Source organism: Saccopteryx bilineata, chromosome 2 (assembly GCF_036850765.1).
Source record: "Saccopteryx bilineata isolate mSacBil1 chromosome 2, mSacBil1_pri_phased_curated, whole genome shotgun sequence".
Lineage (NCBI taxonomy): Eukaryota > Metazoa > Chordata > Mammalia > Chiroptera > Emballonuridae > Saccopteryx > Saccopteryx bilineata.
Genome location: NC_089491.1, coordinates 244,993,834 through 245,010,880, shown reverse-complemented (window position 1 = coordinate 245,010,880; position 17,047 = coordinate 244,993,834).

The following is a 17,047-nucleotide window of genomic DNA, read 5'->3' as shown; positions in this document are numbered from 1 at the left end:
GCAACTGATGAAAAATAGAAACTTAATGACGTGCATGAAGCTAATGATTTAGTTTATGATGGGGTCATGATTTGAACCCAGGATATCTGAAACTTAGTCAAGGGTTAGCCTGTCATTTCCAGGTTTCCCAGAGTTAATCTTAAAGGGTCAGGTTTTCACTCTTCTAATCTGTATCAGTTTGTCATCAGCCTCAGCTGTTTCTGTCAGCTGCTCTTATTTTTATCAATCCCTCTTTGGTCCATGTGTTGGAGACAGCTGTGTAGTCCTCCTGCCAGTGGCCTTCCTGGCACTGTGTAATTGCAGTATGTTCTTATGCATGAAGAACAGAGAGCACAATTAGGCTTTCTATTAATATGCAAAGCAACCCAGGCCCAAATTACACATTTATGTTACATAGGTCTTAAATGAAATTTGTAAAAATGAGAATACTTTTATGAATTTATAAAATTAGTATATGCATGCCATCCTAGTCATACCTATTATAAGTAAGGTGACCAACATTTTTTCTATGAAAAGGACAAAACTAAATAGAAGAAAACAATATTGTAAATAAAAGAAACATTTTATTCATTGCAACAATAATACACTATAATATGATAAATGCATAATAAAAACATTTGTAATATTTTATATTTTAATTATGCCTACATGCCTATTAATTTTTAATAATTGTAAGGAAAAAGTACTCATTTAGATAATATTATTCACCTTGGCTGCTTCTTTGAATGAATTTTTTTTATCAATGTATCATCTTGTAACAATATATCGGAAATATCTGAACAAGAAATATCCTTCATATCGAATTTTATGGCAAGTGCTGCAGCCAGAGTATCAACATTCAATCTCGATTTCTCACTTGTCCAAAAATCATTAGCAACTGAAAAAACTCTTTCAACTGCTGCATTAGTTCCAGGGAAGCACAATGTAAATTGGACAAGAATAAATAAATTTTCACATGGAATATGTTCATTTTTGAAATGCTAAATATTTCCACTCATCTTCCATCAATTTTGATGTGTTCCTTTTCCCATTGTATCAATTTTTCAGAATTTAAATATATATTCAGTCTTCTAATTTTTTTTTTTTTTTTTTTTTTTTACAGAGCCAGAGAGAGGAATAGATACGGAAAGACAGGAACAGAGAGATGAGAAGCATCAATCATTAGTTTTTCGTTGCACATTGTGACACCTTAGTTGTTCATTGATTCATTTCTCATATGTGCCTTGACCGTGGGCCTTCAGCAAACCGAGTAGCCAGTGACCTTGGGTCCAAGCTGGTGAGCTTTTGCTCAAACCAGATGAGCCCACGCTCAAGCTGGCAACCTCGGGGTCTCGAACCTGGGTCCTCTGCATCCCAGTCTGACGCTCTATTCACTGCACTACCGCCTGGTCAGGCAGTCTTCTAATTTCTTCAAAGAGACAATTGTCATCTATTTTGATGTCTGGCATTTCTTTAGATAAAAACTCAAGACAAGATTTAATATCTGTCCAATATACTTGCGATGAAGTAAAAAAAACACACTGAAAACTGTTATTTCCTATGATGTTTGTTTCACACCATTCTTCAATATATTAAAAACATGTCTGGTAAAAATTCTGCACTTCTTTGATAAACTTTTCTGTTATGCTCAGATTTGATTCCTCTAAGTCTGACAATTTTCTTTTTATAATTAAAGAAAGAAATTTTTCTTCAAAACGAGATTTATCTTGAAGGATAAAGATATTCAAAATAAGACTTACTTCCGTAGCTGAAATGTGTTTACCTTCAATCTTTTGAATGGTTTTGTGAAAAATAGATGTTTGATCATGTACAAAATACATTAATATCTCAGATATTTTATTATTAACAATTCCAGAATTTTAGGACATTTGTCTAAACTTAAAAAATATGAATGGAGAGGCTCAAATAATTGTAGAACATGCTCAATAGCAGGTGTTAGAACAAGCCATCTAACTTTTGAATATCCTAAAAGTTTTCTGTATTCAACATTTGCTTCTTCACAAATTGTTTTAAAGTAGCAACACAAATGGTAAATGACTAAAATGCAAATAAAATTTAGTTATTATTACTTCTACATCAACTGGCATAGCACATGATGCTGTGTAGATTGCGTTTGACAAAATATGTGCATTACAACCTATTCCTAGGATTTTCTTTTGGAATAACTCTTGTAATTTTACATACACATTATTCACCCCTTTGCATCTTCACCCACCAAAATTTGTATTTGTATTATCAGCCATTAGTGCAACAACTTTGGATTTCAAATTGTTTTCATTTATTACTCTGTATAATGGTTTGACAAAATTTCAGAAGTTTTGCCCTCAATGGATTCTAAATTAAAATTTTTTACTCGAATGCCCTTGGTAACATTAAAATATCTTACTATTACTGGATACTATTTAATTTCATTATGATTTGATGCATCAGATAAAATTGTTACAAATGCTGCAGTTTCCAAGTCCTCTATAAGTACCGTGTCACAGTAATTTTTAAATACTGATTTCAAAATAGCCTCGTGGGGAAGACAAGATGGTGCTGGAGTAGGCAGACATACCAACATCCACCTCCCAGAACCAAAGTGGATTACAAACTAATTTTAAGAACTATCATCTGGAAAAACCAACTTTGGACTAAACTAAGAGGACTCTTCAACCAAAGAACACTGAAGAAGCCACACCAAGACTGTTAGGAAAAGTGGAAACAGGAGAGGGCTGCCCAGCTCCCCGAAGCGAACGGCAGCCGGGAGAGACTCACGTGGCGGGAAGGGAAGTGAGTTTAGCATAGAGGGGAGGGTCCTGAGCCCCAGAAACAAAGCCCCAGCCTGTAGCCTCAGAGCTCAGAAGAGGCTTAAGGACAGTATTTAGCTGGAAACAAGTCAGGATACTGTTTGTGAGAAAGAGACTGATTCTCAGACCCAGGATTCTTCTTAAAGGGACCACGCAGAACACCTCTCTCACAACCACTCACCTGGAGATCCGGGGGACAGGGAGAGAGGAGAATACCAGAGTAGCAGGAAGAGAGTGTAATCTAGGAGGCACAGGGAGAAACATTTTGGGAGACAGCCACCCTAACCCCTGGGTCGAGTCACTCCCCAAATCTGAGGTGAATATTTCCCCCAGAGAAATACCAGCAAAGGGAAGCAGGAGAGCAGCCAAACAAGCTCCCCTGCGGCACTGAGAGCAGAGTTGCTTAGAAGGAGGGAGCTTTCAGGGCTATGGTAGTGAGTGTTAGGGTCTGAGCTGCAGCGCCCACACCTCACATGGCTGAGGGCTCGCTGGAGGGCGGGCGGCTGCGGGATGCAGAAGGGTGGTCCTGTTGGCAGGGGTGGAAGCCTGCTGGCCACCACTGGGCTCACATGCGAGCTCAGTCTTGCCTGGCTGGGGAGGAGGAGGTGTGCAAAAGCGGCCAAGCCCAGTTGCCAGCAGCCTGTAATCCAGCCTGCGGGAGAAGGGTGGGAACCCTGGAAGGGGTGGAGACTAGCCCTTGAGCAAGGGCACAGGAGCACAGCATTGCCCTGCCCGTGGAACTGAGGTCTTACTTGAGAGCTGGCTCCTCCCATGAGGGTGGAGCCAAAAGCACAGAACAGGCAGAGTTCTGTTACTGAGCTAAGAGTGGGCACGCAGTCCTGCCCAGCCAGTAGAGCCAAGGCTAGCAGCCATTCCACAAGCGGGCTCCTCCTGCAAGGGCAGGGTGAAAGCCTAGAAACAGGAGGAGACCTGCAGCTGAGCAAAGGTGCTTGCAAATGCCTTCAGGACTAAGTATAACACCACCCACGGGGGCGGGGCAAAGGCCAAGGCCACCAAGGCTTGTGAACCTGAGCATGTGATCATAGCCACTCCCGTGAAGGAGAGGTGGAAACCACAGCAACAGCTCCAGTGGGCAGGCACCAGCAACGCCCAAACCCAAAAGCCCTAGGCAGCAACAGAAGAGGGGGTGGCAGGCCTGCAGACAGACCATACCTAGGGAACAGCGGCCATACCCAGTGGACTCCAGGGGCCAAAACCTTCCTTTACACAGAGAAAATGAGGAGGCAGAGAAATGCAACACAAATGAACCAAGAGAAATCCCCAGAAAAGGACCTAAATGAATCAGATATAACCAAATTACCAAATGCAGAGTTTAAAATAACAATTGTTAGGATGCTTAAAGATATTAGAACAACAATAGATGGTCATTATGAAAACCTAAATAAAGAGATAGCAAATATAAAAAAAGGACATTGAAATAATAAAAAAGAATCAGTCAGAAATGACAAATACAATATCTGAAATAAAGAACACAATGGAAGGAATTAAAAGCAGGGTGGATGAAGCGGAGAATCAAATCAGTGAGTTAGAGGACATGATAAATAAAGGCATGGAAGCAGAGCAGAAAAAAGAAAAGAGACTCAAAAAGTTTGAGGAAACTCTTAGAGAGCTCTGTGACAACATGAAGAGAAATAACATCCGCATCATAGGGGTTCCTGAAGAAGAAGAGAAAGAACAAGGGATAGAGACTTTGTTCAAACATATCATAGCTGAAAACTTCCCTCAATTAAGGCAAGAAACCATCTCACATGTTCAGGAAGCACAGAGAACTCCATTAAGGAGAAACCCAAAGAAATCAACACCAAGACACATCATAATTAAAATACCAAAGCTAAGTGATAAAGAGAAAATATTAAAAACTGCTAGAGAAAAAAAGACTATCACCTACAAAGGAGCCCCCATAAAGATGATTCTGACTTCTCAACAGAAACACTTGAGGCCAGAAGGGAATGGCAAGAAATATTCAAAGTAATGCAGAACAAGAGCCTACAACCAAGACTACTTTATCCAGAAAGGCTATTGTTTAAAATTGAAGGAGAAATAAAAAGCTTTCCACACACACACAAAAAAAAAAACTCAAGGAATTCACTACAACCAAACCAAGGCTGCAAGAAATGCTAAGGGACCTGTTGTAAACAGATCAAAAGAGAAAAAGAATATAGCAAAAGAGGAATACAGTTTTAAAGAATAAAATGGCAATAAACAATTACATATCAATAATAACCTTAAATGTAAATGGATTAAATGATCCGATCAAAAGACATAGGGTAGCTGCGTGGATAAGAAAACAGGACCCATACATATGCTGTCTACAAGAGACACACCTTAAATCCAAAGATGCACATAGACTGAAGATAAAGGGATGGAAAAAAATATTTCACACAAATGGAAATGAAAAAAAAGCTGGGGTAGCAATACTTATATCAGACAAAATGGACTTCAAAACAAAGACTATAGTTAGAGATAAAGAAGGTCACTACATAATGATAAAGGGATCAATCCAAAAGGAAGATATAACCGTTATAAATATCTACGCATCTAATATAGGAGCACCTAAATATGTAAAGCAGACTTTGATGGATTTAAAGGGTGAGATCAACAGCAATACTATAATAGTAGGGGATTTCAATACCCCATTAATGTCATTAGATAGATCTTCAAGAAAGAAAATTAACAAAGAAACAGCAGACTTAAAGGACATATTAGATCAACTCAATTTAATAGATATCTTCAGAACCTTTCACCCTAAAACAGCAGAATATACATTCTTTTCAAGTGCTCATGGTACATTCTCTAGAATAGACCACATGTTAGGGCACAAAAGCGGTCTCAACAAATTTAAGAAGATTGAAATCGTATCGAGCACTTTCTCTGATCACAATGGCATTAAACTAGAAATCAACCACAACAGAAAAACTGAAAAATACTCAAACACTTGGAAACTAAATAGCATGTTATTAAATAACAAATGGGTAAACAATGAGATCAAAGAAGAAATTTTAAAAATTCCTAGAAACAAAATAGCTTTGCATTTTGTCCTGGCATATGAAAATTTTTCATTGTGAAATTCTTTCAATAATTTAGTTTTACAATCTATACTATGAAAACTTTGTGAATTACAGTATGAAATGCAAATGTGCCCTCCATTGCAGCCAACTGTTTTTCATCTTCAGAATAACTTGAAGTTTTAAACAAACTTGTTACTTTACAACTGGAAGCTGAAGCATTTAATGATTGCTTATGTTTGTTGGTGGTCAAGTGTTTTGTTATCGCTGTTCTGCCCCCAACTGCAATACAAAAGTCTCCGCTGCAGATATTGCAGAAAACAATGTTATCTTTCTTTGATATGAGGAATGGAAATTCCTTTTTCAATTTATTGTTGAAATGGCATTTTCTCTTTTTTGATTTTTCCATTTCTTAAATAAAATTAAAAATTAAAAATTAAATATAGAGCTACACGAACGATGCAAGCACATTAGGAACTGGAAACATTACATCATGGTAGGAGAATTTTCCAGAAGTTAAATTAACAAAACTAAATAGCAAACAAAACCACTAATTTGGAGTGATATTCAGATGTATTTATCATTTTCTAGTTAAAAAACATGTTTTATGCAACTATTTAATCAAAATGCATTATTAATAGATATGTTTTGAGGTTAGATTTCCACTTTAAAAGTTGAATTTCGAGCCTGACCAGGAGGTGGAACAGTGGATAGAGTGTTGGACTGGGATGTGGAAGGACCCAGTTTTGAGACCCCGAGTTCGCCAGCTTGAGCCGCGGGCTCATCTGGCTTGAGCCAAAGCTCACCAGCTTGGACCCAGGGTCGCTGGCTCCAGCAAGGGGTTACTCAGTCTGCTGAAGGCTCCAGCAAGAGGTTACTCAATCTGCTGAAGGCCACGGTCAAGGCACATATGAGAAAGCAATCAATGAACAACTAAGAAGTCGCAACGTGCAACGAAAAACTAATGATTGATGCTTCTCATCTGTCTCCATTTCTGTCTATCCCTGTCTATCCCTCTGACTCTCTCTCTGTCTCTGTAAAAATAAATAAATAAATAAATAAATAAATAAATAAATAAAATTTAAAAGTTGAATTTTGGGAAAATACTTGTAAATAAAATTATATGTATTTGGAAATCATTAAATAGATAGTGAATTAATAAAACGTGAATTGTGCTTACCTGTCTATGATTGAATATTCACTGAGAAAGAAATAATCGTGAGTCTACAATGTCATATGTGCCATGTCATGTTTCAGTAAGAAGTACACAAAGCCATTTGCACGCTCGGTATATCACGTGCTCTCTCAAGGTCTCCCATGCGGACCACATGCGCCTCCTAATCGCGTCTCACTGAACTGTACTGGTCCTTGACGAATCATCATGTCAAATACAAATATGTCACATTACATGCAATGGATCAACTCTGCATAGATCGAATATGGACATTTACAGATTAGTCTTCCAATATGAAAAAGGAGGACATGTAGGAGGACACTTATCGAGGGAGGATGGAACTTACAAAAGGAGGACTGTCCTCCCTAAAGGAGGACATTTGGTTACCTTAATATAAGAGGCTTTTGTTTTTCAATTTCTTAAAATTGGCCCTGGTTGGTTGGCTCAGTGGTAGAGCATCAGCCCAGTGAGTGAATGTCCTGGGTTCAATTCCTAGTCAGGGCACACAGGAGAAGCACCCATCTGCTCCTCCACTCCTTCCCCTCTTGCTTCTCTCTCCCTCTCTTCTTCCTCAGTCATGGCTCAAATGGTTCAAGCAAGTTGGCCCCGGGCACTGAGGATGGTGCCATGGCCTCACTTCAGGTGCTAAAATAGCTCTGTTGCTTAGCAATGGAGCAGTGGCTCCTGATGGTCAGAGCATTGCCCCATAAGGAGCCTCTCGGGTGGATCCTGGTCCTGGCGCATGCGGGATTCTGTCTGTCTGCCTCCCTGCCTCTCACTCAAAAAAAAAAAATCTTAAAATTAGTCTTTGTTAACTTAATCACCAGTCATTCATTCTATAAACCTGATTCTTCTCTGGAACTAGCACCTTTCTAGGTTGGTCTTTGAAATAAATAACTATGTGAGTTATTAAATTTTTCAAATGCCAACTGTTAAAAAAATTTACCTTTAAAATATTTATCATTAAATTCCTGTTATTCAGGAGATAATCTGCACACAATTAAGACTTTAATTGCTAATGTTTGCTTAATATACTTCTCTTAAAATTTTAAGATTTGTGCCTCAGGTGAAATTCAGTAGCAAAAGAGATTGTGGAGACATATGATACCAAATTTTCAAAAATTTTAACATCTGTCTGCAACAGTTGCAGCCTCTCCCCTGAGTCCTTGGAGGATTTTCTTTGTTTTTGGCCTTGAAGCCCAACCTCAATGAACTTCTTTGAGGGGCTGGTTTGGATAACATGAGACATGCTAAGGCTCCTTTAGCTTGTTAGAGGAGGTAGTTCCATGACTAAACCTAACTTCAATTCACTTCTTAGGTTTGCACTTTAATACTGGTTTTTGATATCTTACTACTCTGTAAAGAAGCATACAACAGAATCAACACACAAAAATCAGTTACATTTCTATTTATTAACAATACACTATACAAAAATAAATTCAGTAAACTATGCCATTTATAATAGCACAAAAAAGAATACAATGCATAAACTTAATCATGGAACTGAAAGACTTGTACACTAAAAACTATAACTCACTCAAGAAAGAAATTAAAGAGACGAGTAAGTGGAAATACATTCATGTTTATAGACTGAAAGGTTTAATATTGCAAAAGTGCTTATCCTACAGATTCAATTCAGATTAAATTATATATTTAATACAATCTTTATAAAAATTCAAATAGCATTGTTTTACAGAAAGAAAAGAATCCTAAAATTTATATGGAACCACAAAAGACACTCAAATAGCCAAAATAATCTTGAGAAAAAGAACAAAGCTAGAGGCGTCACATTTCATGATATCAAAAAAGATTATAGCCTGACCAGGTGGTGGTACAGTGGATAGAGCATTGCCTTGGATGCAGAGGACCCAAGTTTGAAACCCCAAGGTCACCAGCTTGAGCATGGGGTTTCTGGCTTGACTATGGATCATAGACATGACTCCAAGATTGCTGGCTTGAGCAAGGGGTCACTGGCTAGGCTGGAACCCCTCTCTGCCCCCATCAAGGCACATATGAGAAAGCAATCAATGAACAACTAAGGTGCCACAACAAAGAATTGATGCTTCTCATCTCTCTCCCTTTCTGTCTGTCTGTTATTATCTGTCCCTTTCTCTGTCTCTCTCATTAAAAAAAATAAAAAAATATTACAAAGCCATAGTAATCAAAACAGTATGGTTTGTCATAAAAACAGACACAGAGGTGTATAAACCAATGAAGCAGAATAGAAAGACTAGAAATAGACCCATACATGTATACTTAACTGATCTTTGACAAGAGAATAAAGGATGTACAGTGAGAAAAGACAATCTCTTAGGAAAATGGTGTTGTGAAAACTGAATATCCACATGCAAAAAACCCCCCAAAATAACCTATTTCATTCCACACACACAAATCAACTGAAATGTACTAAATATTTAAATATAATACTGAAAGTGTAAAATTTTTCGAAGAATCATAAGAAAAATTTTATGACATGGGCTTGGCAATAATTTTTAAAATGTGACATCAAAACTTCAGACATGGCCGGTTGGCTCAGTGGTAGAGCGTCAGCCTGGCGTGCGGAAGTCCCGGGTTTGATTCCCGGCCAGGGCACACAGGAGAAGTGCCCATCTGCTTCGCCACCCCTCCCCCTCTCCTTCCTCTCTGTCTCTCTTCCCCTCCTGCAGGCAAGGCTCCATTGGAGCAAAGATGGCCGGGCGCTGGGGATGGCTCCATGGCCTCTGCCTCAGGCGCTAGGGTGGCTCTGGTCGCAACAGAGTGAAGCCCTGGATGGGCAGAGCATCACCCCTTGGTGGGCATGCCAGGTGGATCCTGGTCGGGCGCATGCGGGAGTCTGACTGCCTCCCCGTTTCCAGCTTCAGAAAAATACAACAAACAAACAAACACACACAAAAACAAACAAACAACAAAACAAAACAAAAAAACTTCAGACAATAACAACAAAATTAACAAGTTGAATTACATCAAACTAAAAAGTTTCAGCACAGCAAAAGAAATAATCAACAGTGTGAAAAGACAATAAACAGAATAGGAAAATCACAAACTATAAATCAGCCTAGAAGGTAGTTTGACTCACGGATATAGTGGTTGGTCTACAACCTTAGGAAAGTTAATGTACCATTTAAACACAACTCTGTAAAATGAAGGGATAATACTAGATTTTTAAAAACTCTTTAGCGCTGGCCGAGTAGCTCAGTTGGTTAGAGCATCATCCCAACACGCCAAGGTTGTGGGTTCAATCCCCAGTCAGGGCACATACAGGAATCAAGCATAAATGCATAAATAAGTGAAACAGTAAATCTGTTTTTCTCTCTCTAAAACCAATAAATAAAACGTTTTAAAAACTCTCTAAACTTTCTTCATATTTAATAAAATTTCTTTTCTTTTCAACTTGTCCCACTTTATTGTCTTAGTTAAAATTTTGCTTATGTACGGACTCCAACTTTTAACTAGAACATTTTATCATTCTGAAATTTACAGTCACTAAGAAAGAAATCCTTTAAAATACTTTCTAGCATTTTCTGTATCAAATTTTCTTTCATTGTGACAGTTCACATTAGAGACCTGCCATGAGTAAGAGATGAAGGTTATTCCTTTTTGCCGATATTTGGTGATCTCCAGAGTCTTCCACTTTTAAAAAGTTTCTATTGTTATTTATTGATTTTAGAAGAAGGGAGAGAGACAAGAGCACCAATGTGTTCCTGTACTTGCTCTGACTGGGGATCGAACCAGCAACCTCTGCACATCAAGTCGATGCTTCAACCAACTGAGCTACCTGGCCAAGGTGAAGTCTCAATTTCTAAAGTCTCTCCCTGGCTTATATAGATCTGAGGAAGTGAACCAACGATGTTTGAAGAGACCAAACTAATCACCGTAGAGGGCACACCAAAAAGGAATAATGGGCATCTTGTTCTTAGATTACGTCCTGTGTCCCAAACCTCGTTCCCATCATTTCTATAACATACTACATATGTCATACATCTGGCTGTTGATTATTTGAGAAGACATTATAAATGTGATAAGAATCAGAGAGATACAAATTAAACACAAGAAGGTACAGTAGAAGAAATGCAGCTAACTTTATTTACTCCATCATTTGAAATTATCAAATTGTATCAAGATTATCCAGTTTGTAACTTACCCCAGTATTGGAGAAATGGTCCTTTTGCACAGATTTCCCCATTTCAGGTTAAAACAACCCGTTCTGTCACTCTTCCCTCAGTGCTTTGTCTGGACTTCACTTAGCTCCTTCTTACTAAGTGAGTCACAGTTGCTCCTCTCATTTTTTCCCACCTCCCTTCCTACTTGCTTTTTCATTTTTATTCAGACTTTATCCTATTACAAAAATACATTTATCAGTGTTAATAATTAGAAAATGCAAATGCAAAAACAAAAATTGTAACCTGTAATTAAGCCTGTTAGAGATACAGTGATAATCTTTGGTTGTATATATTTCCAAGCTGTTTCCAAGTTCAAATTGTGTGTGTGTGTGTGTGTGTATTTATGGATGGGACAAACATAAGTTTACAGTTGTTCATATACAAAATAATATAATAATTAGAAAATAACAATATAAGAATAAAGTCTGTGTTTTGCATACTCACAACTGTAAACCTATGTTTGTTCTACCCTATTAACTAAAATAAATCATGCTAACATTACCTTGTAACTTTTCTTATTTTTTTATGACTAACATCATCTTTCTGTGTCAATTACTACAAATCTATACAATCATTTATTTTATTTTATTTTTTTTTGGTGTCAGGAGTGGGATATCATTTATTTTTTTAAAAAAAGCTTTTCCAAGGTACTGTATAATTAATATGCAAAAACTGCCCATATTTAATATGTACAATTTGATGAGTTTGGATGTATGCAAACACCCATGATATCATCACCACAGTCAAGGAAACAGACACATCACACACCTCCCAGTTTTTCCTTTACATAATCATTTTTAAGGGTTATATAATGGTTCTACCGATGGGACCATGATCTATTTAGCCAGTTGCTTTGTATTTGTCATTTAAATCCTCAACATTACTTGCTTGGGTAGATAATGGTCAAATAAATATTCTTGCACATAAATCTTTGTGCAGTTGTCTTTTCAATTCTTTAGAATATGCTTATTTTCAATAGGATGTTTATTCTCACTATTTATGTCATAATATAAAAATTTCATTGTCGTTTATAGTGAAAAATCACTTATAAATCTTTTTTCATCTTTTTTTTCTGAGGTAATACTCCTACAACACATTGAAGGCTGGTTAGCTGATGCCTTAAGATCAAGCTTCTGTACTTAAAAAACCATCTCCTTTTAAGTTCTGAACTTTAATCTTCTTGTCTGAAAAATTATAGTGTTGAACTACACATTTATAAGGTCATTCAACAGCTGCCAGTTACTTTTTAACTGCTTTCTCCATTTCAAGGATTGTAACTTCTTTTATTCCTTAGTAAACAGAATCCCAAATGATTCTATAAGTTACTGCGCAGAAGTGGCTAATGATGAATACATATGCCAATATAACAGCATCCACCATCTCATGTGAACTTTCTGTCCCAGGCATTTTATTGCCTGGGTTTTTTAAATATATTATTATTTTCATCAGGTTGTTCAACAGGCAAATGATAGTTCACATTTTAAAATTTAAGTATCAGCCTGACCAGGCGGTGGCCCAGTGGATAGAGTGTCGGACTGGGATACCGAGGACCCAGGTTCGAGACCCCGAGGTCTCCAGCTTGACCGCGGGCTCATCTGGCTTGAGCAAAAGCTCACCAGCTTGGACGCAAGATCACTGGCTCGAGCAAGGGGTTACTCCGTCTGCTGAAGGCCCGCGGTCAAGGTACATATGAGAAGCAATCAATGAACAACTCAGGTGTTGCAATGAAAAACTGATGATTGATGCTTCTCATTTCTCCGTTCCTGTCTATCTGTCCCTGTCTATCCCTCTCTCTGACTCTCTGTGTCTGTATATAAATCAGTAAGTAAATAAAAATTTAAAAAAATTAAAAATAATTAAAAAATTAAGTATCAATGAGATTTAATTTGAGATAGAGAAACTAGGTTCAAGTCCTCGAGTTTACCCCTTTTAGCTTTGTAATATTAGATTAATACTTCAACTAAGTCATAACGTCTTTACTTAGGAAATGAAGGTAATTATAACATTAAAAAGAGCTGCTGTGGGGTTTAAATTTAAAAATATGTGTGACATTATCTAACAAATTTTTCCTAAAAGAAATATGCCTTCATTCAGAAAGGATTGAGATGGATTTAAAGAAGACGAACAATTAGAGCTGATTATTTCTTATTTGAATAAACAACAAATTATGAAAAGCTTAATTTGTAAGTGTGGAATATTTCTAATGTGTACTGAATTTAAATCTCCCCAGATTGACATCTGACTCCACTAAGGATATTGACAGATCAGAGACTATACACACAAAAATAAATTTAACGAAGTGATATATTAAATAAACATTTGTAAAAAGGTATACTTACATTTTACTGATCATACAGATGATGTAAAATTCTCCTAACATGTTTTGTACGTCCAGACACAGTAAGAGCAGTGTTTCCCAACATGGGGCCCACGCCCCACAGGGGGGCAATTCGATAGTTAAGGGGAGCAATTTGAAAATGGACTCGACACGACTTTAACTCTTTCGCCTCGGGCCATTTAAATGCAATGCTAGATATGGGTGCCAAATTTAACAAAAAATGCAATTCTTAAATAATTGCGGTAAATAATTATTAAGTATAATTTCGTTTGACGAGACAAAAATATCAACTGGGTGATTGGCATGGTCAAGTAAACTTCGTCCTGGGTTCACCGCGGAGCGTGCCATCTGCCACGGGGAACCCCGGACGTTTTAAAAACTCGCTAAACAACGCAGTTATTCTCACCTAATTGGCCCATCGCAACTTCTGTAGTGTTTCACATCATTCAGTTGGTGTTAATTTGAAATAAGTGTCAGTCAAAACTGTTGTAAAAGCTCCTTGATTTAATAAATATACATATATATATTGTATAGATATAATTGGTATTTGATTTTATTTTTATCAATATTAAACTCTATATTAAGTACTTCTTGCATCGGGGCTAGAAAGCACTAATATTTTATAAACATTATTGGGGCTATAATAGTGCATGCACGACAATTTTAATTTTAGAAGCATAACTTTCCAGAAAATTTTGTCAAGTGGAAAAAATATAGATACCTTTTGATTTGTGGTGGTAGTGTAGTAAATGTGTTATATACATTTAAATAAATATGAATTTTTAGTATACGTTTACTCTATGTCACATTGAATATATTTTAACATATTTTTTTAAATTAATTAATTAATTTATTTATTTTTTGTATTTTTCTGAAGCTGGAAATGGGGAGAGACAGTCAGACAGACTCCCGCAGGCGCCCCACCGGGATCCACCCAGCACGCCCACCAGGGGGTGACGCTCTGCCCACCAGATGGGGATGTTCTGCCCCTCCGGGGCGTCTCTCTGCCGCGACCAGAGCCACTCTAGCGCCTGGGGCAAAGGCCAAGGAGCCATCCCCAGCGTGGAGCCTTGGCTGCGGGAGGGGAAGAGAGAGACAGAGAGGAAGGAGGGGGTGGGGGTGGAGAAGCAAATGGGTGCTTCTCCTATGTGCCCTGGCTGGGAATCGAACCCGGGTCCCCCGCACGCCAGGCCGACGCTCTACCGCTGAGCCAACCGGCCAGGGCAACACATATTTTAATATTAGTTTTTAATTGATCTTATTATTATTTCTTATAGCCCAGAGTAAAATGAGTGGTGCAAGCAAGAAAAAAAACTCGTCAATATTCGGAGGAATATTTAAAATTTGGGTTCATACCCGCTGTTCACGATGAGCGGATTCCTTTTTGTCTTTTATGCCAGCAATGCTTGACCAACGAATCAATGAAACGAGGTCATCTTGAGGCGCATTTGAAGGCGAAACATAGTGCTCATATTAATTCAGATTTGAGTTACTTTAAAACTTTAAAGAAAAATTTTGAAAAAAGAACAACATTAAAGTCTCTATTTACTGCTCATACTTCAACTAATAATCGTGTTCTTGAGGCTAGTTATCAAATTTCTTTATTCATCGCTAAAACTGGAGAAAATCACACTATAGGAGAGAATTTAATAAAACCATCAATATCAGCATTTCTTAAAACGGTTCTTGAAAAAGATGACAAAGATGTAAAAGCTATGCCACTCAGTGACAATACTGTTAGCAGAAGAATAGACGAAATGAGTGAGGATATTGAAAAACAACTTATTGAAAAGCTGAAAACAAGAAAATTCTCCTTGCAAATGGATGAATCAACTTTGAGAGACAGTGAGGCAGTATTGATAACTTACGTAAGATATATTGATAAAGGACATTTTGCTGAAGAAATGTTGTTCTGTAAAAGATTAGAAAGCACCACTACCTCCAAAAATATATATAATAAGCTAAAAAACTACTTAGATGTCAATGATATACCAATGAAAAATATAACATCTTGTGCTGCAGGTGGTGCTCCCAATATGATGGGCAAGAAAAATGGCTGCTTAAAATTGGTGAAAGATGCGAATCCAGAAATGATTCTTGTGCATTGTGTTATTCATAGGGAAAACTTGGTAGCTAAAAACATCTCGCCTGTTCTGAATGAAGTATTACATACAGTAATAAAGTGTGTTAATGCTATTAAAACTAGTGCCAAATGTGAGCGTCTTTTCAAGCTATTTTGTGAAGAACAAAATGAAGACCATGTGAGACTTTTACTTCATACTGAAGTAAGATGGCTATCTAAAGAAAACTGTTTGAAAAGATTTATGGAACTGTTTGATACTCTTAGTGATATTTTAAGCGACAAACTTGAAATGAAGTATCTGTTAACAATAGATGGTAAAGCATTTGTGAGTTATTTAGCCGATATCTTTGAAAAACTAAATATATTAAATAAGCAACTTCAAGGAACAAATAAAACTCTTGTCGATGCAAAAGCAAAGATATTTGGTTTCATTACCAATATTGAGTTATGTCAGAAACATATTAACAACAAAAACTTTAAACAGTTTCATTGGCTCCAAAAATGTGAAGTAACTGATACTGCTTTACTTGTTATTGTCAATCATTTGAATATTCTATCGGCTGATTTAAAAGAAAGATTTTCTGATTTAAAACAAATTGATTTCCCCACATGGATGATGCAGCCAATGTTAGTGGATTTGTCTGATATATCAAATATGCAGTATCAAGAAGAACTCACAGAATTGCAAAATGATGAGTCAGTTAAGGCTTTATTTAATATCAAAGGAGCGATGGCATGGCTTTGTGAGGAAACAGAAATCAAATACCCAAATTCAACCAAATGTGCAAGAAAACTATTGCTACCATTTCCATCTTCATTTTTAGCTGAATGTGGATTTAGTGCTGTAAATGATTTACTGGTAAAAAAAAAATCGGCTGGATATAACACAACGTGGAGACTTGAGACTAAAGCTAACCAAATTGGAACCTAATATAAAATCTCTGTGCAGCAAGCATCAAGTGCAAGGATCACACTAAATTAAAATAATAAATTAATATAGAAAAATCTGTATTAAAATTATTTGGAATTTAAATTTCTGTTTTTCATTATATGTTTTGACATTTTACTTACTGTGTTTTGTTAACAATTTCATAGTGATTTTTTCCTAGAACCTATCATTTATGCTTATTAAGTGAACAAATCAATTTTTTAATGTTAAAAATTATGTATGTTACATAGGGGGGGACATAAAAATTTTAGAAAGGTTAAGGTGGGGCATGGCACAAAAAAGGTTGGGAAACACTGCTGTAAGAGACTCAAACTTTGGTTATTATGTGTGCGTGAATTATTTCTAAGCCTTGTACTTAGAGGATTTTTATTTTTTTTTGCCAATTCTATCTCTATTTCTAACTGACAGAAATATCTCATAAAGATAAAATAAACCTTACTAGGTCAGTGAAGTTTCTAACCCCAATAAAAGTTGTTCTCATTAGCATCCTCACCACATAAGCCATCCAGCCATTGTTGGATGAGTTCA